Source organism: Bos indicus, chromosome 1 (genome assembly GCF_029378745.1).
Source record: "Bos indicus isolate NIAB-ARS_2022 breed Sahiwal x Tharparkar chromosome 1, NIAB-ARS_B.indTharparkar_mat_pri_1.0, whole genome shotgun sequence".
NCBI classification, from domain to species: Eukaryota; Metazoa; Chordata; class Mammalia; order Artiodactyla; family Bovidae; genus Bos; species Bos indicus.
The window spans coordinates 112,240,653-112,264,435 of NC_091760.1; positions in this window are offsets into that span (position 1 = coordinate 112,240,653).

Here is a 23,783-nt window from a genome sequence, read left to right on the forward strand (position 1 = left end):
TCTGTTTGTAAACTGTAGTTTCCAATTGAGAATTGCTTTCCCAAGAGAATTAAGGTTTTGAGTACTTTAGCAATTTCCAGCATATTATGTGAACCTGGTGATAAGGTTCTATGCGTGTTTTGTGTTGTATGGTACTTTGACTCTTTAGAGAGTACATAAATCTTTCAAAAGTTTGAGAAAAGGAGATAGTAAGTTGACTCTCATTTAATAACTATTATCTTTGTGGGAAAATGCATACTAATGTTTGATTATGTTAATTTAATGACATAGATTGAGTTTTAGGGTGGGGTTTTTGTAAGTAATGGAGGAGAAAGTAGGTGGGAGAAAATGGCATCTGAAGAAACATAGAGGCACTGGCTTCTAGAACTCACACATTGGCATTGGAAAGCCTGTGTTAGGCATTGATGTCAGATCCTGAAGAATCACCTGAAAAATCATCCTAGAAATACACCAAATGATAGACTACAGTACTTTATCTGGTGGGTTTTCCATTGTCATGTATTATAGTCAAAATATGTACTTGAATAAAGAAAACCCACTTAATCCACATGTGAAATTTATTTGGATTTTTAACTTTTGGATTAAGACACATCGCCATGATTAACTTAATTTTTTCCCCATATTGTTACAAATTATACATAAACGTACTTTTAAGTTTATAGATCGTTAGGACTTAAAGTTTTAAAGTGTATTTTAAGCCTTAGCTATAAGGTGAAAGCCATTCTTTGCATTTGCTCAATAAATGAACTCATGGTTTAAGTTATAGTCCTTTGGGTATTTGGATACATGCTTGTAATATATGTCACAAATGACTTGTTAATATCAATGTTTATACACTGATCACTGATGGCATCTTATAAATGATCGACCTGAATGTGAGGATCTGTTTGTTGTAAATCTACTAGAAAATGCCTATTTTTGCGCGTAAGTGTTTTTCCTTGTATTAATAGATATTAATAGATATATACTAATAGGTTAACATATTAATGTCTTCCCTGGTGGCTCAGACGGTAAAACATCTGTCTGCAATGCTGGAGACTCGTGTTTGATCCCTGGGTCGGGAAGGTCCCCTGGAGAAGGAAATGGCAACCAACTCCAGTACTCTTGCCTGGAAAATTCCATGGACAGAGGAGCCGGGTAGGCCACAGTCCATGGGGTTGCAAAGAGTTGGACATGACTGAGCTACTTTACTTACTTAATATATTAATAGATATTAATAGATCCTGATAAACTCTATCCTTAAGGGTGAACATTAACTCCTCCAGTTAATTATATATTTCAGTTCAGTTCAATTCAGTCGCTCAGTTGTGTCCGACTCTTTGCAACCCTGTGGTCTGCAGCACTCCAGGCTTCCCTATCCATCACCAACTCCCAGAGCTACTCAAACTCATGTCTTGAATGAGTGATGCCATCCAACCATCTTATCCTCTGTCGTCCCCTTCTCCTCCCACCTTCAATCTTTCCCAGCATCAGGGTCTTTTCTAGTGAGTCAGTTCTTCTCATCAGATAGCCAGAGTATTGGAGTTTCAGCTTCAGCATTAATCCTTCCAATGAATTACATATTTACTGGCTAATAATGGATATCAGTATCAGTTCAGTTGCTCAGTCGTGTCTGACTCTTTGCGACCCCATGAATCGCAGCACGCCAGGCTTCCCTGTCCATCACCAACTCCTGGAGTCCACCCAAACCCATGTCCATTGAGGCAGTGATGCCATCCAACCATCTCATCCTCTGCGTCCTCTTCTACTCCTGCCCTCAATCTTTTCCAGCATCAGGGTCTTTTCAAGTGAGTCACTTCTTTGCATCAGGTGGCCAAAGTATTGGAGCTTCACCTTCACCATCAGTTCTTCCAGTGAACACCCAGGACTGATTCCCTTTAGGATAGACTGGTTGGATCTTCTTGCTGTCCGAGGGACTCTCAAGAGTCTTCTCCAACACCACAGTTCAAAAGCATCAATTCCTTGGTGCTCAGCTTTCTTTATAGTCCAATTCTCACATCCATACATAACCACTGGAAAAACCATCAGATCAGATCAGATCAGTCTCTCAGTCGTGTCTGACTCTTTGCAACCCCATGAATCGCAGCACGCCAGGCCTCCCTGTCCAACACCAACTCCTGGAGTTCACTCAGACTCACGTCCATCAAGTCAGTGATGCCATGCAGCCATCTCATCCTCTGTCGTCCCCTTCTCCTCTTGCCCCGGATCCCTCCCAGCATCAGAGTCTTTTCCAATGAGTCAACTCTTCGCATGAGGTGGCCAAAGTACTGTTCAGCTTTAGCATCATTCCTTCCAAAGAAATCCCAGGGCTGATCTCCTTCAGAATGGACTGGTTGGATCTCCTTGCAGTCCAAGGGACTCTCAAGAGTCTTCTCCAACACCACACTTCAAAAGCATCAATTCTTCAGTGCTCAGCCTTCTTCACAGTCCAACTCTCACATCCATACATGACCACAGGAAAAACCATAGCCTTGACTAGATGGACCTTTGTTGGCAAAGTAATGTCTCTGCTTTTCAATATGCTATCTAGGTTGGTCATAACTTTCCTTCCAAGGAGCAAGCATCTTTTAATTTCATGGCTGCAGTCACCATCTGCAGTGATTTTGGAGCCCAGAAAAATAAAATCTGACACTGTTTCCACTGTTTGCCCATCTATTTCCCATAAAGTGATGGGACCAGATGCCATGATCTTAGTTTTCTGAATGTTGAGCTTTAAGCCAACTTTTTCACTCTCCTCTTTCACTTTCATCAAGAGGCTTTTGAGTTCCTCTTCACTTTCTGCCATAAGGGTGGTGTCATCTGCATATCTGAGGTTATTGATGTTTCTCCCGGCAATCTTGATTCCAGCTTGTGTTTCTTCCACTCCCGCATTTCTCATGATGTACTCTGCATAGAAGTTAAATAAGCAGGGTGACAATATACAGCCTTGACGTACTCCTTTTCCTATTTGGAACCAGTCTGTGGTTCCATATCCAGTTCTAACTGTTGCTTCCTGACCTGCATATAGCTTTCTCAAGAGGCAGGTCTGGTCGTCTGGTATTCCCATCTCTTTCAGAATTTCCCACAGTTTATTGTGATCCACACAGTCAAAGGCTTTTGCATAGTCAATAAAGCAGAAATAGATGCTTTTCTGGAACTCTCTTGCTTTTTCCATGATCCAGCGGATGTTGGCAATTTGATCTCTGGTTCTTCTGCCTTTTCTAAAACCAGCTTGAACATCAGGAAGTTCACGGTTCCCATATTGCTGAAGCCTGGCTTGGAGAATTTTGAGCATTACTTTACTAGCATGAGATGAGTGCAATTGTGCGGTAGTTTGAGCATTCTTTGGCATTACCTTTCTTTGGGATTGGAATGAAAACTGACCTTTTCCAGTCCTGTGGCCACTGCTGAGTTTTCCAAATTTGCTGGCATACTGAGTGCAGCACTTTCACAGCATCATCTTCCAGGATTTGAAATAGTTCAACTGGAATTCCATCACCTCCACTAGCTTTGTTCGTAGTGATGCTTTCTAAGGCCCACTTGACTTAACATTCCAGGATGTCTGACTCTAGGTCAGTGATCACACCATCATGATTATCTCGGTCATGAAGATCCTTTTTGTACAGTTCTGTGTATTCTTGTTACCTCTTCTTAATATCTTCTGCTTCTGTTAGGTCCATACCATTTCTGTCCTTTATCGAGCCCATCTTTGCATGAAATTTCCCTTGGTTTCTCTAATTTTCTTGAAGAGGTCTTTAGTCTTTCCCATTCTGTTGTTTTCCTCTATTTCTTTGCATTGATCACTGAAGAAGGCTTTCTTATCTCTCCTTGCTATTCTTTGGAACTCTGCATTCAGATGCTTATATCTTTCCTTTTCTCCTTTGCTTTTCGCTTCTCTTCTTTTCACAGCTATTTGTAAGGCCTCCCCAGACAGCCATTTTGCTTTTTTGCATTTCTTTTCCATGGGGATGGTCTTGATCCCTGTCTCTTGTACAATGTCACGAACCTCTGTCCATAGTTCTTTGGGCACTCTATCAGATCTAGTCCTTTAAATCTATTTCTCACTTGCACTGTATAATCATAAGGAATTTGATTTAGGTCATACCTGAATGGTCTAGTAGTTTTCCCTACTTTCTTCAATTTAAGTCGAATTTGGCAATAAGGAGTTCTTGATCTGAGCCACAGTCAGCTCCCGGTCTTGTTTTAATACTTTCAGCTAAATTTCTAAGAGTCTTTTTGCAGTACTAACCAGGAGATGAAATCCACCAACCCTCAAATTAAACTCCTTTAAGGACAAATTCTGAAAGAGATGGGAATACCAGACCACCTGACCTGCCTCTTGAGAAACCTATATGCAGGTCAGGAAGCAACAGTTAGAACTGGACATGGAACAACAGACTGGTTCCAAATAGGAAAAGGAGTACATCAAGGCTTTATATTGTCACCCTGATTATTTAATGTATATGCAGAGTACATCATGAGAAACGCTGGGCTGGAGGAAGCACAATCTGGAATCAAGATTTCTGGGAGAAATATCAATAACCTCATATATGCAGATGACACCACCCGTATGGCAGAAAGTGAAGAAGAACTAAAGAGCCTCTTGATGAAAGTGAAAGAGGAGAGTGAAAAAGTTGGCTTAAAGCTCAGCATTCAGAAAACGAAGATCATGGCATCTGGTCCCATCACTTCATAGCAAACAGATGGGGAAACAGTGGAAACAGTCACTGATTTTAGTTTTCTGGGCTCCAAAATCACTGCAGGTGATGATTGCAGCCAGGAAATTAAAAGATGCTTACTCCTTGGAAGGAAAGTTATGACCAACCTAGATAGCATATTCGAAAGCAGAGACATTACTTTGTCAACAAAGGTCCGTCTAGTCAAGGCTATGGTTTTTCCAGTGGTCATGTATGGATGTGAGAGTTGGACAATGAAGAAAAATGAGCATTGAAGAATTGATGCTTTTGAACTGTGGTGTTGGAGAAGACTCTTTGAGAGTCCCTCGGAGAGCAAGGACATCCAACCAGTCCATCCTAAAGAATATCAGTCCCGGGTGTTCATTGGTAGGACTGATTTTGAAGCTGAAACTCCAATACTTTGGCCACCTGATGCGAAGAGGTGACTCATCTGAAAAGACCCTGATGCTGGGAAAGATTGAGGGCAGGAGGAGAAGGGGATGACAGAGGATGAGATGGTTGGATGGCATCACCGACTCAATGGACATGGGTTTGGGTGGACATTCTGGGAGTTGGTGATGAACAGGGAGGCCTCGCGTGCTGCAGTTCATGGGGTTGCAAAGAGTCAGACATGACTAAGCGACTGAACTGAACTGAATTTGACAGTGCTAATTTTATAATGCAATTACTATTTAGTCTGAGATGGGGATCCGTTCCATTTTTTACGTGTTAAAATTACTATTAGAGTCTGTTAGTCTTCATTTTAGTCCTCTAAGTTGTTAGCAAGGTGAATGGGCATGGAGATTAGCTCTCCATGCTAATAGTCCTTCCTGGAATTCTGTTTTGATAGAAGCAAAACCTGTATCAGAGCAGAATAGTTAATGTACAGGACTCATATCCTCTCCTTAAGCGAAGAGAAACTTTGTTGGATATTGTTTTTAAGGAGGTCTGTTTGTTGTCTTTTTTTTTTGCCTTCAGGGGGCAGGCATTATTTTTGGAGAAAATAGTTTTATATAGCAGAATGAAAATTTTATTTATTTAAATAATTGATTTTATTTTTTTATTATTTATTTTATTTTTTGGCCACACTGTACAGCATGTGGTATCTTAGTTCCCTGACCAGGGATCAGACAGACTCCCTCTGCAGTGGAAACATGGAGTTTTAATCACTGGACCACCAGGGAGGTCCCAGAATGAAAATTGTATGATTAATTATAGTTTCTCTTTTTAAAAAATGTTTAAAAGATCATCTTAATGTATCAGCAGTATTAATTTGCATAATTTATAAGAAGTCTTGAAGCATGGAGGAAAAGGTTGCTAAATTTTAATAGTTTTCTATTATCAATATAGGTATAACTTTTTATAATAATTTTGTGTGAAGAATAATGATTAAATAGCATGTTTGAAATAAAGATTTTGGTACAATTCTTAGGGAGTTATCCTAAGTATCTAAATTTAGCACCTTAATTTCAATAAATAAGTCAGTATTATAAATTATTATTTATATTAATAAAATTATTATTCTATATTAATAATTATTTCAACTAAATTGAGTCACTATTATAGAATATGAGTATTAAAGTCTAGTCTTAATTTCATCAAAGTGACTTTTAAATGTTGGGGAAAGTTTACTTTTTATAGCCTTATAGTTAATGAAATTGAAATTTTTTATCACAAGCAACTATACAATTAGGATAATATAAAATTGGGACAAAATTTTGATATTTTAAAAAGTGAAACATATCCCATAAATTGGTTGATTACCATTGTCAAATTATATTGATAAATCTGTATCTATTGTCCTCTGATAGTGCCTTTGCAAGGATTACTGTAAAATTGAAAAAATTACTCAATTTTGAAAGCCACCATTGTTGAGGTTAATCACTGCCCCTGTGTACAGTTTTGAGTTAAAAATGCACAGTCCAAAATCATTTTAATTATCATCTTTGGAAGATCTAGCATTAGTTTTGATAGCTTAGCATTAAGTACATGTGAAACATTTATTTGGCTTATTTATTAAAAGAGGTGCATTAAAGTTTGATACTTGTGCAGTATTTAAGTATGTAGAGTATATTTGAAATAAAGTCTCCATATTTTTATTTAAAGAATGATTTAATGCTCAAAATGATTGCTTAACAATCTCTAAAGTATAAAACAATGGAAGATTGCTTTCATTTTTATTAAGTATTAGCTAAGTTTACCTTCAAATCATTCATGTCAAAATTATGCTAGCTTGGCATTATATAATAAAGCAAATACGGTGATTTCAAGAGATACGCACTTAAACCACATTTCTTTTTTTCTGTTTTTATGAAGTCAGCCTGCAGTGTTGATTGTCCTGTTAGTAACCCGGGCAAAGTGAAAATAGGTAGAGGCATGCCACTTCTCCTTCAAGAGAAGGTAATATATATGGGCAGTTTGAAAATATGTAGAATTTCCTTTGACACATTTGTGTATGGATGTGGCTTCTTTAGTAGTTATAGTTTTGAAAATTTATTTAAAGGACAGTTTGGGACTGTAGGTAAAATGTTTTGTTTCTACAGAGTTAGAGCTTTCTGAACAAATTTTACTCAGACTTGGGACTGAGAAGAGAAGTCATGAAAGTTAAATTGTGACTGAACAGATAGTGAGAAACCATCCAGAATGTATTAGTTTGCTAGGGCTGCCTTAACAAAATACTGTGGACTACAGGCTTAACTAGTGGCTCAGACCATAAAGCGTCTATCTGCAATGCAGGAGACCTGGGTTTGATCCCTGCGTGGGGAAGACACCCTGGAGAAGGAAATGGCAGCATTTCCAGTATTCTTGCCTGGAAAATCCCATGGACTGCAGAGCCTGGTAGGTTACAGTCCATGGGGTCGCAAAGAGTCGGACACGACTGAGCGACTTCACTTTCACTTTCACAGGCTTAAACAAAGGAAATTAATTTTCTCACAGTTGTGGAGGCTGGAAGTCTAAGATGAAGATGATGGTAGGTTTGGTTTCTCCAGTCCCTCCTTGTTTTGGAAACTGCCACCTTCTTGCTGTCTTCACATGACCTTTCCTCTGTGTGTAAACATCCCAGATGTCTCTTCCTCTTACAAGGACACCAGTTCTGTTGATTAAGACACCCACCCTAATGACTTAACAACCTTATTTGCTTCTGTAAAGGCCCAAGCTCTGGGAGTCAGTGATGGACAGGGATGCCTGGTGTGCTGCAGTCCATGGGGTCCCAAAGAGTCAGACACGACTGAGCAACTGAACTGAACTGAACTGAATTGAAAGGCCCTATCTCTAAATACAGTTATATTGGAAGTTAGTACTTAAACATAAGAATTTTGGAAAGACACAATTCAGTCCATAACACAGATGGTTACATCTCTACTAGGCACAGTTCAAGGGGGATGAGAATGAAGACTAGGGAGACAGCTCTGGGCTGTAAATCTGGAGGTACAAGTCTTGTCTTCCCACTAAAGACATAAAACATTCCAAAGGATAAAAGTCTAGGATCCTTACCAAGGAGAATTTGGTTAAATTAAGGAGATAAGATATATCTTCCTTTTCCTGGAAGAGAGGAGAGCTTCCATACAGCTATCCTTTATAGGGCCCCAAATTCATATTTTGAAGTTCCTCCTCTATAGTACTAAGCCTGTTATATGTCAGCTTTTATAACTTTTATCAATCTGGCTCACTCCACAGGTGAGAATTGAGAATTGGAGTATGGGAAACCGGTGTGGTTATTAAAAGTAATAATTAAGTCCTGCTCCAGAAACTTTGTGTGTACATTCAGTACAATGTGGATAAATAATAGCTTAACAGACATGTAAGTTTCTTGAAACTGAAACCTACAAGTTTCAATTGAAATTGAATTCTGCTTAATTCACATTTTTTGGTTATATTATGGTCAGAGGCCTGGGGTTATGAAAACCTGTGTCTTAGAAGCAAGTCTCAAGTGATTAGATATTTCTTTTTATGTTTTCTTCTAGCCTAAATGGGGCAAATTATCTAAGTAATTCAATTTAAGGTTATAATGAAAACAAAAGTGCAGTCCTTTGGAGGAAAGGAAATTGTAAACTTATAAAAGTATTTCAGTAGTGAAGTATGAGCTGAGGCAAAAATTGTAAGGTTTAAGTGAAGAAGTAAGTTGGAAAATGAAAACTACTACAAAAGCGGAAACAACTGACTATGAGTTGAAAAAAAAATTGATGCCCCGCAGGGCCTTGTGGGGCTCCTGGGCACAGAGGCCTTTTTGTCCCTCATTTTTAGAGGCAAGACTCCACCCTCCATGACCTTCTCTCCATTCCAAATGGCAGAACAGTTGCTAATGCCAATCAAAGGAGGGAGAGCAAGGAAACCACCTGAGGCAAGATTAAAGGACCAGATCAGGAGACCACCTAGGACCCTGCACATACCCTAATCTTGTCAGCAAACTGCCCACCCTTTTAAAACTTTGTAGAAGAAAAAATGCAAGACTGTTACTGCCTTGATCCTTAGCTTGTACTCCTACCTGATAAGAAATCTGGGAAGATTCCTTGGAGGAGGACATGGTAATCCACTCCAGTATTCTTGCCTAGAGAATCTCATGAACAGAGGAGCCTGGCAGGCTACAGTCCATAGGGTGGCAAAGATCAGACAGGACTGAAGTGACTTAGCATGCCACCCCTGACTATTTTACCTTTCCCTGCTCACCAGAGAGGGGGGCACAGTTCTTGAGGCACTGGCGTACTGTGTTCCTCCTTTGCCTTGCAAAGTAATAAAGCCCCTTTTTCCTTCTCTGTAACCATCTCTGTATTTCTGTTTGGCATCAGTACATAGCCAAGATTTTGGCAGCAAATTGATGAAGTGATTTCAAAATTGTACTTTAAAATTTTTTTGAACATTTTTGTTTACTGCTGCTGCTGCTAAGTCACTTCAGTCATGTCCAACTCTGTGTGACCCGATAGATGGCAGCCCACCAGGCTCCACCATCCCTGGGATTCTCCAGGCAAGAACACTGGAGTACGTTGCCATTTCCTTCTCCAATTCATGAGAGTGAAAAGTGAAAGTGAAGTCACTCAGTTGTGTCCGACTCTTAGCGACCCCATGGACTGTAGCCCACCAGGCTCCTTCATCCACTGGATTTTCCAGGCAAGAGTACTGGAGTGGGGTGCCATTGCCTTCTCTGATTGTTAACTAGGCTTCTGATAAAAAATAAGAGTTAAAAAAAATTTTATTTCATATTGTCGTGTAGTTGATTTACAGGGTTGTGTTAGTTTCAGGTGTACAGCAAAGTGATATACATATATTAAGTAGAGTTACCTGTATTACTTAATAGGTCCTTGTTGATTATCTATTTTATATATAGTAATTTGTAGATATTAATCCCAACCTCCTAATTTATCCCTCCCTGCCACCCACCTTTCCTCTTTGATAACTGTAAGTTTATTTTCTAAGTTTGTGAGCCTGTATCTGTTTTTGTAAACAAATTCATTACTGTAATTTTTAAAGATTCCACATGTAAGTGATATATTTGTTTTTCTTTGTCTGACTTAATATAATCTCTAGGTCCATCCCTGTGGCTGCAAATGGCATTATTTCACTCTTTTTTATGGCTGAGTAATATTCCATTGTATATGTGTACCACATCTTCTTTATCCATTCAACTGTCAATGGACATTTAGGTTGCTTCCATGTCTTGGCTACTGTAAATAGTGCTTCAGTGAACACTGGGGTGCATGTACCTTTCGAAGTATGTTTTTTTCTGGATATATGCCAGGAGTGGGATTACTTGATTGTATGGTAATTCTATTTTTAGTTTTTTAAGGAAACTCCATGCCATTCTCCATAGTAACTGGACCAGTTTACATTCCCACCAACATGTAGAAAAGTTCCCTTTTCTCCACACCAAAAGTGGAGTGCTTTTTAAAAATTCATTTTTCAGTCCTCAAATTTTTAAAAAAATTGCCAATCAGATACTGCCTACACTGAGACTGACTTATACATGGATCATTAGGTATATACAGTCAGAGAATAAAAAAGCTAAGATTTTACAGACTATAAGCATTGGTTTATTATATTTATTATTTTTAGTATTGGTTTATTATTGGTTTATTGTGTTTACTTTTTCTTTTTTTTTTTTCCGCCAAGTTCTAGTAAAATGAAATAGGGGGAGAGATCAGTTAAAGACCTTCATATGATACACAGTCTAAACTAGACTAGTAGCATTGGAAAAGAGGAAATGGATTCCAGAGACTGTGAGGGTGAATCGCAAGGACAGTTGGATGCCATTGGAAGCAAGGACATGAGATTTTGAGTTTAGATGATATAGGAAATGTGGATGGGGGAGCAGCTTTGAAAGAGAAGGCAGTTTTAGTCAGAAGATGATTGTTATGAGTGTAAATAGGCACTTGTTTTGAACTTTTTTTCTCCTAAGGAATTGAGACTTGAGCATTCTCTTGAGAAGAAAGGGCGAAAGTTTGTAGGACAAAGTTCTGGAGAAGTCAGGATGAAGATAACATAGTATTCTTTTTAAAAATTAACATTTATTACTGTAAAGAAATCTAATGGTACATCTTCATCATTCCAGTCCCAATAAAAATAAGAAAAGTTAAGAGTTGGAATTTTGTTATTAAAGCTCATACTCCTCATGGTGAATATCAAAAGTATTTTTTGAAGGGCTCACCATCTATCAGCCTAGGATTGGGCCATAGCCTTCTAATGGTTCTTCTTACTATCAGTTCTACTATATCTATATTTCTCATTACAGATATTATAGAGTTCTTCCAAAATGCAATCAGAAATTATGGGGGAAAAAAGAAGTCATTAACACCTTTCTTTAGAATAATTCTTCCCTTAAAGTAATAAAATCTATAATTTTCATGATCTTGTTGCATTTTCTAACAGTCTGTGTTCATTGCATAATTTACATACCAGCCACAGTAAGAGAATTCCTGATTTTTAGAACACTGTATACTCACTCTTCAAGGCAAGCCCCAAGGTATTCTTCCTCTAAAATTAGCAGTGGGCTTTCATTCACTCCCTTGTCCCCAGGACCTCAGCTCATTTAATCTCCATAAAAATCCATAATCTTAAAAGGTAAGTATCATTGTAATTCCTATTTTATACAAGAGCAAATGGAGACATGCAGAAGGTAAGTGATTCATTCTAGGTGAGACTGCTAGGAAATGGCAGAGTCAGATTCCAACCATGGTAATCTAGCTGAGTTCACACTCTTAAATCACTTAAGTGCCAAAGCTGTGCTACCAATACAAGCTCACCCAGCCCACCTCACAGCTTAACATTATTCTATGCTGAACTTTTGGAGAAGACAGTGGCACCCCACTCCAGTACTCTTGCCTGGAGAATCCCATGGATGGAGGAGCCTGGTGGGCTGCAGTCCATGGGGTTGCTAAGAGTCAGACACGACTTAGCGACTTCACTTTCACTTTTCACTTTCATGCATTGGAGAAGGAAATGGCAACTCACTCCAATGTTCTTGCCTGGAAAATCCCAGGGACAGAGGAGCTTGGTGGGCTGCAATCTATGGAGTCACACAGAGTCGGACGACTGAAGCGACTTAGCAGCAGCAGCAGCATGCTGAACTTTGCCTCTCAGATGATAACTCAATTCCTCATGAAAGTTAGAGCTCCTCATTCTTGAGCCAATATTCCATTTTCCTTTTTATGTTCTTTGGTTCATGCCATCTCTTATTCTTTAAATACTTTTCCTCCTAAAAGTGACCTTTAATGAGGATTAATTATTTGACAGGGATAAGAGTTGTAGCCAGATGAGACATATCATTCTCTGAACTTGGAGAAAAGAATATGAGACAAAATTTAGAATCTGTCGGAGTGGGAACAGAAGTTGAACTTTTCCCAGGTATTTTGGTATCTTTGACTAAAAAAGATGCACAAGTTGAGAGTTGGGAGTTAAGTTTTATTTGGGGTAAAATGAGACTGCAGCCTGGGAGATAGCACCTCAGATAGCTGCTCCAAATAGGCAGTCAGGAAAGGTCAATATGTAAGATTTCAGTGAAGGGGGAGTTCAGTGCAATCAAATACTTTACCAAAGGTTTTCTGCTAGTCATAAGGAGCTGATGTCACCATCAAGGGATTTAGTGATTTTCCAGATATGAAAGGCTTCCCTGGTGGCTCAGATAGTAAACAATCTGCCTGCAATGTGAGAGACCTGGGTTTGACCCCTGGGTTGGGAAGATCCCCTGGAGAAGGAAATGGCAACCCACTCCAGTATTCTAGCCTAGGGAATTCCATGGACAGAGGAGCCTGACAGGCTACAGTCCATGGAATTGCAAACAATTGGACACAACTGAGCGACTGACTAACATATAAAGAGATGCAAGGATTAGGATCATGAAATCAGTTCCTGAAGACATCTAACTATCTAAGACCTGTTAGAGATACCATGGGAATATTTCATGCAAAAATGGGCACAATAAAGGACAGAAACGGTATGGACCTAACAGAAGCAGAAGATAAGAAGGTGGCAGGAATACATAGAAGAACTATACAAAAAAGGTCTTAATGACCCAGATAACTGCAATGGTGTGAACACTCACCTAAAACCAGACATCCTGGAATGTGAAGTCAAGTGGGCCTTAGAAAGCATCACTACAAGCAAAGCTAGTGGAGGTGATGGAATTCCAGCTGAGCTATTTCAAGTCGTAAAAGATGATGCTGTGAAAGTGCTGCACTCAATATGCCAGCAAATTTGGAAAACTCAGCAGTGGCCATAGGACTGGAAAAGGTTGGTTTTCATTCCAATCCCAAAGAAAGACAATGCCAAAGAATGTTCAAACTACCTCACAGTTGCACTCATTTCACATGCTAGCAAAGTAATGCTCAAAATTCTCCAGGCTAGGCTTCAATAGTACGTGAACCGAGAACTTCCTGATGTTCAAGCTGGATTTAGAAGAGGCAGAGGAACCAGAGATCAAATTGCCAACATCTGTTGGATCATCAAAAAAGCAAGAGGGTTCCAGAAAAACATCTACTTCTGCTTTATTGACTATGCCAAAGCCTTTGACTGTGGATCACAACAAACTGGAAAATTCTGAAAGAGACGGGAATACCAGAAAAATAGTCTGTCACTGTTTCCCCATCTATTTGCCATGAAGCAATGAGACCAGATGCCATGATCTTTGTTTTCTGAATGTTGAGTTTTAAGCCAGCTTTTTCACTTTCCTCTTTCACTTTCATGAAGAGGCTCTTTAGTTCCTCTTTCCTTTCTGTCATAAGGATGTGTCATCTGCATATCTGAGGTTTTTGGTATTTCTCCGAGCAATCTTGATTCCAGCTAGTGATTCATCCAGCCCAGCATTTCACATGCTATAACCTGCATACAAGTTAAATAAGCAGGGTGACAATACACAGCCTTGACGTACTCCTTTCCCAGTTTGGAACCAGTCTGTTGTTCCATGTCCGGTTCTAACTGTTGCTTCTTGACCTGCATACAGATTTCTCAGGAGGCAGGTCAGGTGGTCTGGTATTCATCTCTTCCTGAATTTTCCACAGTTTGTTGTGATCTACACAGTCAACATTCAAAAAACTAAGATCATGGCATCTGGTCCCATCACTTCATGGCAAGTAGATGGGGAAACAGTGGAAACAGTGACAGACTTCATTTTGGGGGGCTCCAAAATCACTGCAGATGATGACTGCAGCCATGAAATTAAAAGATGTGTGCCCCTTGGAAGAAAAGTTATGACCAACCTAGATAGCTTATTAAAAAGCAGAGACATTACTTTGCCAACAAAGGTCTGTCTAGTCAAAACTATGTTTTTTCCAGTAGTCATGTATGGATGTGACAGTTGGAGCATAAAAAATGCTGAGCACCAAAGAATTGATGCTTTTGAACTGTGTTGTTGGAGAAGACTCTTGAGAGTCCCTTGGACAGCAAGGAGATCAAAGCAGTGTACCCTAAAGGAGATTAGTCCTGAATATACATTGGAAGGACTGATGCTGAAGCTGAAACTCCAATACTTTGTCCACCTGATGCAAAGAGCTGACTCATTTGAAAAGACCCTGATACTGGGAAATACTGAAGGCAGGAGGAGAAGACAGAGGATGAAATGGTTGGGTGACATCACGGACTCAATGGACGTGAGTCTGAGTAAATTCCCGGAGTTGGTGATGGACAGGGAGGCCTGGCCTGTTGAAGACCTGTTGAGACCATGGGGTCTCAAAGAGTTGGACACAACTGAGCTACTGAACTGAACTGAACACAGTCAAAGGCTTTGGTGTAGTCAGTAAAGCAGAAGCAAATGTTTTTCTGTAACTCTCTTGCTTTTTCTGTGATCCAACCCATGTTCGCAATTTGATTTCTGGTTCCTCTGCCTTTTCTAATTCCTGAAGGGACAGCTGTTTAACTGTCTATTTTCCACTTAACATAGTAGCATGTAAGAATAATAACTGACTTCAATTAGAAATTATTCCCCTGTTCTTTTTGTTTGTTGCAATTCATACATACATAACACATGTGCACACACACAGAGTATTTGGATGTGTGTAATTTTGGACAACAAGCTCTTGTGGTTTAATTTGCATTTCCCTAATGACTAGTGATGTTTAGCATCTTTTTTTCTTCCAAGTGGTATCCAGAAAACATATTTAGATTGTGGATTCTCTGGTTTTGTGTAGTAACTCCATTCTAACATTTCAGTCCTTTTTTGAATCCATTCTTCTGCACTCTGCCGAGGCAGTTTAGCATCTCTGCTTCATTTACTATAGGCTGCTTTAAAGATAGGTGTCCTTGCTTTAAAGATCCATCCCACTTGTATAGTAGAATTGGCTCTAGGAGCTTCCCTGGTGGCTCAGAGGTAAAAATTTGCATGCCAATGTAGGCCACACGGATTAGATCCCTGGTCCAGGAAGATCCCATATGCCGAGGCACAATTAAGCCTGTGTATCACAATTAGAGCTGGTGCTCGAGAGCCTGGGGAGCCAAAACTGCTGAACCCATGTACCACAGCTACTGAGAGCCCGTGCTCTGCAGCAGGAGAAGCCAGCGCAAATGAGAGGCCCTCGCACCGCAATTAGAGAGTGGCTCCTGCTCTCTGCAACTAGAGGAAAAGTCTGCACCGCAATGAAGACCTAGCACAGCTAAAATATATATATAAGAAAAAAAATAATAATTAATAACCTGGCTGTAGATTTCTTTCCCAGGATGCTCACTAACCTTATATTCTGTTTCTCTGTTTCCACACCTGTAAGATTCAATCTCACAAGTGTTTTCCCATCCCCTGCTGGTACACTAAAGCCTAAGTTATCTAATTTTCTCTGTGAATAACATCTTTCCACCCTGAGCAGATTTGGTATATTTCCACTCAGATTGTGCTCAGATTGGCCTTATTATTGACCTGGAGGCATTGAGTGGAGGCTGTGCAGATCCCAGAGACTTGCTGCAGCAAGTAAGCTGTAGATGCAAGGATACAGAGACTGTGTTAGGTGTAAACTGTGAGGCAGATGATAAGGTTACTTAATTTCCTGTGTTTGTACAACAATACAAGTTTATGCTTGCTGTCCCAGCAAAATTTATTTTTTTATAATTTTATTTGTTTTTGACTGCATTGGATCTTCGTTGCATGCAGGGTTTCTCTAGTTGTGGCAAGTGGGAGCCACACTCTAGTTGCATGCATAGGCTTCTCTTGTTGTGGATCATGGGCTCTAGGTGATTGGGCTTCAATAGTTGTGGCTCCTGGGCTCTAAAGCACAGGCTCACTAGTTGTGGCACACGGGCTTAGTTGCTCCTTGAGATGTGGGATCTTTCGAGACTAAGGATCGAACCTGTGTCTCCTTCATTGGCAGGTGGATTCTTTAGGACTGAGCCACCGAGGAAACTGCCAGCAAAATTATTCCTAGAACTTTGTTTTAATACTGAAAAATGTCATGGTTTTTAATTGTATGGTCATCCTAGTGATAGAAAAGAGGGTAAGGAAGTTAATTTCATGATGAGAAGGAAAGTGTAAATGGAAGAAAAGAAAACCAAGATCAGGTAGGTATAGAAGTATTAGCAAAGAGTCACAAATCCCTGATGTGATTCTTAAGACTTCACTGGGGCTATTTTCCAGTGTCTGAGATTCCTAGTATGATAATTTTGTGAGGTTCCTTTCCCTCTCATTTCTACCTCAAACATTTACACTGGGAGGACTGTTTCTCTTATTTGAAGTAGAGAAAGTAAATCTCTCTTCTTAAACAAGAAGTCAATAAAATAAGTATGGTCCTACCACAAAGGCTAAGCTTGGGGCTATATATTAATATAATAAAGATTTCATCTGTATATAATTTCCAATGTTCTGCCAGAAATTCCTTCCACAGACTTAATTGCCAGACTAATGCCCAGAAGTGAAAGTAAACAGTGCCTGCAAATTTAATAAGAGCTAAGGACTGCAGTGATAACCCTGGGAGGCAGACATTTCAGAGTTTTACTATCTCATTTTCTAAATTAAGCTTATTACATGATGGAGTGGAATGGCAGAACACTGTTCTATAAATAGGAAAATACTATAAGAATATTTAATTCTTGAACTTGATGTAATATAAAGATTACAAGTAACATTGCAGAAATGTATTCATACAGTGTCCTTGTCATGTTGGTTGTAGTCTTTAATTCTTACTTATTTTTAAAATAATTTTATTTATTTATTTATTGACTGTACTGGGTCTTCGTTTCTGCACGGGCTTTTCTCTAGTTGTGGCGAGCGAAGGCTACTCTCTAGCTGTGGTGTGAGGACTTCTAATTGAGGTAGCCTCTCGGTTGTGAAGCACAGACTCTAAAGTGTTCTGCCTTCAGGAGTTTCAGCACAAGGTCTCAGTAGTTGTGGCTCCCAGTCTCTAGAGCGAAGGCTGACTAGTTGAGGCCCACGGGCTTAGCTGCTTTGCCACATGTGGGATCTTCAAGGACCAAGGATCAAACCTGTGTCTCCTGCATTGGCAGGCAGGTTCTTTACCACCGAGCCATCAAGGAAGCCCTGATTCTTATTTTGACTCTTATTTTGATTCAGCAAAGTTATTATATTTTCTTCAAAATGTACACTGTGGAAAGAATAGAAATATCTTGACATGTCTTTTCCTTTAGAGGATCATAATTTACTGAGCAAAAAAGTGCTATGAAAAAATTGAGCAGACAGTAATTTTGTTTAGGAGAATGCTCTGGAGAGGAGGTTTTATCTTTTATATGCTTCCCACATCCCCTTCTGAGGGTGAATGCTATGCCAAGAGCCCCAGGCATAGCAAAGCAACTCTGGCTTTTTTCTTAAGCTTAAATGGCCATGTTTTTAACCACTAACCCTTGTCATACAGACTCCAGCTGATTGTGCTAGAGAAGTGAGCCCCTGACTGAAAGCCACTTTATAGACCAGCTATCAATCTATAAGGCGGCTTGGCCTGAAAACTCTTCTTGATAGGAATGATAATGCTTGGACCAATTACAGTTGGAGGTTATGTGGGAGAGGTACTAAGTGTGTGTTATACTGTCAAGAGAAATACACAATGAGACAGAAACTGAGTCACTAGGGATAGGTTAAACATTCATAGAGACTAATGAGCTTCTGATCCTGAGAAGAGATCCACGTTGGTGGCTGACTCAGAGTTGTATAAGTTCTTGAACAACTTTTTTGTTCTCAAACTGCATTCTAAACATAAGACCTAGCTAGACTGCAGTTACTGATCACTGCCCAATAACTGAATTGAGGTTCCAGGGTTCCTAATTTCTACAAGTATTATTATAGTATTCAAACTCCTCCCTCCTACCCTATTTTTTTTTAAATCAAGTTATAATTTACCTGTAGTAAAGTACACAGTTCAGTCACTATTCTACAAAAACTTTGCTCCAATATAATTCTGTTCCTGCCCCACTCCTTTGTGCTATTCTTTTGTCATAGAAATATCTTTATTTATTATAGGCCCTCAATACAGTTTGTATTATTGCTTTATCCAGTTGTATTTTGAATCATACAGGAGAAGGAAAGAATTAGAAACAAAAATATTTGTACAGTATCTTATGTTTACCTATATAGTTACCTTTCAGTTCAGTTCAGTCTCTCAGTTGTGTCCGATTCTTTGCGACCCCATGAATCGCAGCACCCCAGGCCTCCCTGTCCATCACCAACTCCTAGAGTTCACTCAGACTCACGTCCGTCGAGTCAGTGCTGCCATCCAGCCATCTCATCCTCTGTCGTCCCCTTCTCCTCCTGCCCCCAATCCCTCCTAGCATCACAGTCTTTTCCAATGAGTCAACTCTTCGCATGAGGTGGCCAAAGTACTGGAGTTTCAGCTTTAGCATCAATCCTTCCAAAGAAATCCCAGGGCTGATCTCTTTCAGAATGGACTGGTTGGATCTGCTTGCAGTCCAAGGGACTCTTAAGAGTCTTCTCCAACACCACAGTTCAAAAGCATCAGTTCTTCGGCACTCAGCTTTCTTCACAGTCCAACTCTCACATCCATACATGACCACTGGAAAAACCATAGCCTTGACTAGACGGACCTTTGTTGGCAAAGTAATGTCTCTGCTTTCGAATATGCTATCTAGGTTGGTCATAACTTTCCTTCCAAGGAGTAAGCGTCTTTTAATTTCATGACTGCAGTCACCATCTGCAGTAATTTTGGAGCCCCAAAAAATAAAGTCTGACACTGTTTCCACTGTTTCCCCATCTATTTGCCATGAAGTGATGGGACCGGATGCCATGATCTTCGTTTTCTGAATGTTGAGCTTTAAGCCAACTTTTTCACTCTCCTCTTTCACTTTCATCAAGAGGCTTTTGAGTTCCTCTTCACTTTCTGCCATAAGGGTGGTGTCATCTGCATATCTGAGGTTATTGATATTTCTCCCGGCAATCTTGATTCCAGCTTGTGCTTCTTCCAGCCCAGCGTTTCTCATGATGTACTCTGCATAGAAGTTAAATAAGCAGGGTGACAATATACAGCCTTGATGTACTCCTTTTCCTATTTGGAACCAGTCTGTTGTTCCATGTCCAGTTCTAACTGTTGCTTCCTGACCTGCATATAGGTCTTTAATTCTTCAGGTTACTAGTTCTGCACTCCCTAATGCCTGTAGTACTGAATTGGTCTGAAAGAGAATGGGGGGAAATGGAAGGAAGGAAGGAAGATGAGGACAAAATAGAAGTGGAGAGAAAAGAGGTAGAGATTTTGCTGTGCAGAAAATGGAAGAGATTCTCTCTTATGCAATTAATACTTGGAAGATTCTTCTCTGTATCAGGAAATACACTAAGCACTGGCTGTTCAGTCATAGACACACACTAGTAAATAGACATAGGCCCTGACCTGCAGGCTAATGGGGAAGGAAGAGAATAAAAAGGGAAGTCTTACCAGTCCATCAAACTACACATTAAATTTTATGTTGTGTATGGTATGGGCCTATCTGAGATAGTGTTTAGAAAAGACCTCTTTGTGCATATGATATTTAAACTGAGACCTGAAGGATAAGGAGCCAGCTTGGTGGTAGTGATGGGCCAGGGAGGTTAAGAGGGAAGAGGGATCAGGACATTATAGACAGAGGAGCAGTATTTGCAGAGGCTCTAAGACAGGGATGAACTTGATGTGTGTGAAGACAGATGGTCAGAGAGTGGACTTCCCTGGTGGTCCAGTGGCTAAGACTCCATGCTCCCAATGCAGGGGGCCCTGGTTTGATCTCTGATCAGGGAACTAGATCCCACATGCCACAACAAAGATCAAAGATCCTTAGTGCTGCAACTAAGACCCTGAACAGCTAAATAAATAAATATTAAAAGGCAGCTAGGAAGCTGACTGTGCTTGAGGCATAGTGAGTGAAGTGGGGAGTAAGAAAGAAAAAATAGGCAGGGCCTTGATTATGTAGCACCTTGTATGTGATCCCAAGGAGTTCTGACATTACTTGAAGCATAAGGGAAAGCCATTAAAGCAGAGGTAATAAACTGAAGGTCTGTAGTCTCTGTCTCAAGACATATCTTGTACCCAGAGCAATGTGTTGCCAACACTTATTCTTTAAAATTATTTATTTATTTTGGCTGCACTGGGTCGTTGTTACTGCTCTTGCGCTTTTCGCTAGTTGTGGTGAGCACGAGCTCCTCTCCAGTTGAGGAGTGCAGGTTTCTCATTGTGATGCCTTCTCTTGTTGCAGAGCACAGGCTCTAGGGCGCTCACAGGCTCAGTAGTTGCGGTGTATGGGCTTAGCTTCCCCAAGGCACGTGGAATCTTCCTGGACCAGAGATTGAACCCATATCCCCTGCATTGGCAGGCAGATTCTTAACCACTGGACCACCAAGGAAGTCTGCCAACACTTAATTTTAATTTCAAAGTAGGATGATTTCATATAAATGGTTAGATTTGCAGCTTCTCTTTAAAAAAAAACAAAAAAACCTTGAAGACCTCCCTATACCAAACCCCAAGTGTTTGCTGAAGGTTCAGTATAATCCAAAGTTGGGGTTTTGCTGACAAGTATAATAGAGAAGTCAGAGGGGGATTGGAGTTGAGCCTATCTTTAAGAAAATGATTATAAAGCTAAATCATAGAGTCTAAGCTGGATAAGATGGGAACTGAGGTCTAGAGGGGGCTGAGGAATAGGACATGGTGCTTCAGTGGATTGCTCAAAGAATTATTGCTTTAAGAAGTATTTTGACAAGTTAACCAGAAGAACAGGAGGTTGTATGGGAGAGTGAGGTGTTAAGGGCTATGATGGCAGGCATGGTAATTTCTGGTGAAAATAAGATCCAGGGTATAATCATGGGAGTGGATGACTGACATGGGATAGAAGGAGAAGTCAGCAGGCATGAGACAGTCAGCCACCTGAGAGATCAGAATAACGACAGGAACTGAGATGAAGAGAAAGACTTTAAATTAGATGCTGAAGTTTTCAGTGAATAGGAGAACGTGGCAAGGAATCAGAAGATGACGGCCTTGATCACTCCTGACAGTCCTGAAGTGGGGCGGGAGGCTGACAGTTTAGGGAGCAAGGAAGTTAGGAGCTCCTTTCTGATCCTGCGGTACACAGGTGCTTTAGTTATCTCAGGCCACTAAGACAAATGGCCATAAACCGGGTGATGTCAACAGACATTTATCACAATTTCCGAGGCTGCAAAGTCCAAGATCAAGATGCTGCCAGATTTGATTCCTGCCACCTTCTCTGTGAAAGCGCTGCACTCAATATGCCAGAAAACTTGGAAAACTCAGCAGTGGCCACAGGGAGAAGGTCAGTTTTCATTCCAATCCCAAAGAAAGGCAATGCCAAAGAATGCTCAAACTACCACACAATTGCACTCATCTCACACGCTAGTAAAGTAATGCTCAAAATTCTGCAAGCCAGGCTTCAGCAATATGTGAACCGTGAACTTCCAGATGTTCAAGCTGGTTTTAGAAAAGGCAGAGGAACCAGAGATCAAATTGCCAACATCCGCTGGATCATGGAAAAAGCAAGAGAGTTCCAGAAAAACATCTATTTCTGCTTTATTGACTATGCCAAAGCCTTTGACTGTTTGTATCACAATAAACTGTGGAAAATTCTTCAAGAGATGGGAATACCAGACCACCTGACCTGCCTCTTGAGAAACCTATATGCAGGTCAGGAAGCAACAGTTAGAACTGGACATGGAACAACAGACTGGTTCCAAATAGGAAAAGGAGTTCGTCAAGGCTGTATATTGTCACCCTGCTTATTTAACTTCTATGCAGAGTACATCATGAGAAATGCTGGCCTGGAAGAAGCACAAGCTGGAATCAAGATTGCCGGGAGAAATATCAATAACCTCAGATATGCAGATGACACCACCCTTATGGCAGAAAGTGAAGAGGAACCAAAAAGCCTCTTGATGAAAGTGAAAGAGGAGAGTGAAAAAGTTGGCTTAAAGCGCAACGTTCAGAAAACTAAGATCATGGCATCCGGTCCCATCACTTCATGGGAAATAGTTGGGGAAACAGTGGAAACAGTGTCAGACTTTATTTTTTGGGGCTCCAGAATCACTGCAGATGGTGACTGCAGTCATGAAATTAAAAGACGCTTACTCCTTGGAAGGAAAGTTATGACCAACCTAGATAGCATATTGAAAAGCAGAGACATTACTTTGCCAACAAAGGTCCGTCTAGTCAAGGTTATGGTTTTTCCAGTGGTCATGTATAGATGTGAGAGTTGGACTGTGAAGAAAGCTGAGTGCCGAAGAATTGATGCTTTTGAAGTGTGGTGTTGGAGAAGACTCTTGAGAGTCCCTTGGACTGCAAGGAGATCCAACCAGTCCATTCTGAAGGAGATCAGCCCTAGGATTTCTTTGGAAGGAATGATGCTAAAGCTGAAACTCCAGTCCTTTGGCCACCTCATGTGAAGAGTTGACTCATTAGAAAAGACACTGATGCCGGGAGGGATTGGGGGCAGGAGGATAAAGGGATGACAGAGGATGAGATGGCTGGATGGCATCACCGACTCGATGGACATGAATCTGAGTGAACTCCAGGAGTTGGTGATGGACAGGGAGGCCTGGGGTGCTGCGATTCATGGGGTTGCAAAGACTTGGACACGACTGAGTGACTGAACTGAACTGAACTGACCTTCTCTGTGTGCTCACATGGCAGGGAGAGAGGGAACTCTTCCTCTTCCTATAAAGACATTAATCCCATCATCAGAACTCCACTCTATCTAAACATCAGAATTCCACCTTATCTAAACCTACTACTACTACTAAGTTGCTTCAGTGGTGTCCGACTCTGTGCGACCCCACAGACAGCAGCCCACCAGGCTTCCCCGTCCCTGGGATTCTCCAGGCAAGAACACTGGAGTGGGTTGCCATTTCCTTCTCCAATGCATGAAAGTGAAAAGTGAAAGGGAAGTCGCTCAGTCGTGTCTGACTCTAGCGACCCCAATGACTGCAGCCTACCAGTCTCCTCTGTCCATGGGATTTTCTAGGCAAAAGTACTGGAGTGGGGTGCCATTGACTTCTCCAATCTAAACCTAATTACCTCCCAAAGATCTCATCTCCTAATACCATTGTATTGAGAGTTAGAATTTCAACAAAGAATTTTGGGGAGATGCAAACAGTCCATAACAATGGGTGTGTTAGAAAAATGGGATGAGTGAATTTAAAATCAGAAACCAAGGCTAGAAACTGGGATGTTTTTGTGAGTGGTCCCATTCAATTTGTTTTCCTTTTACTTTGGATTCTAGGAACATTCACTT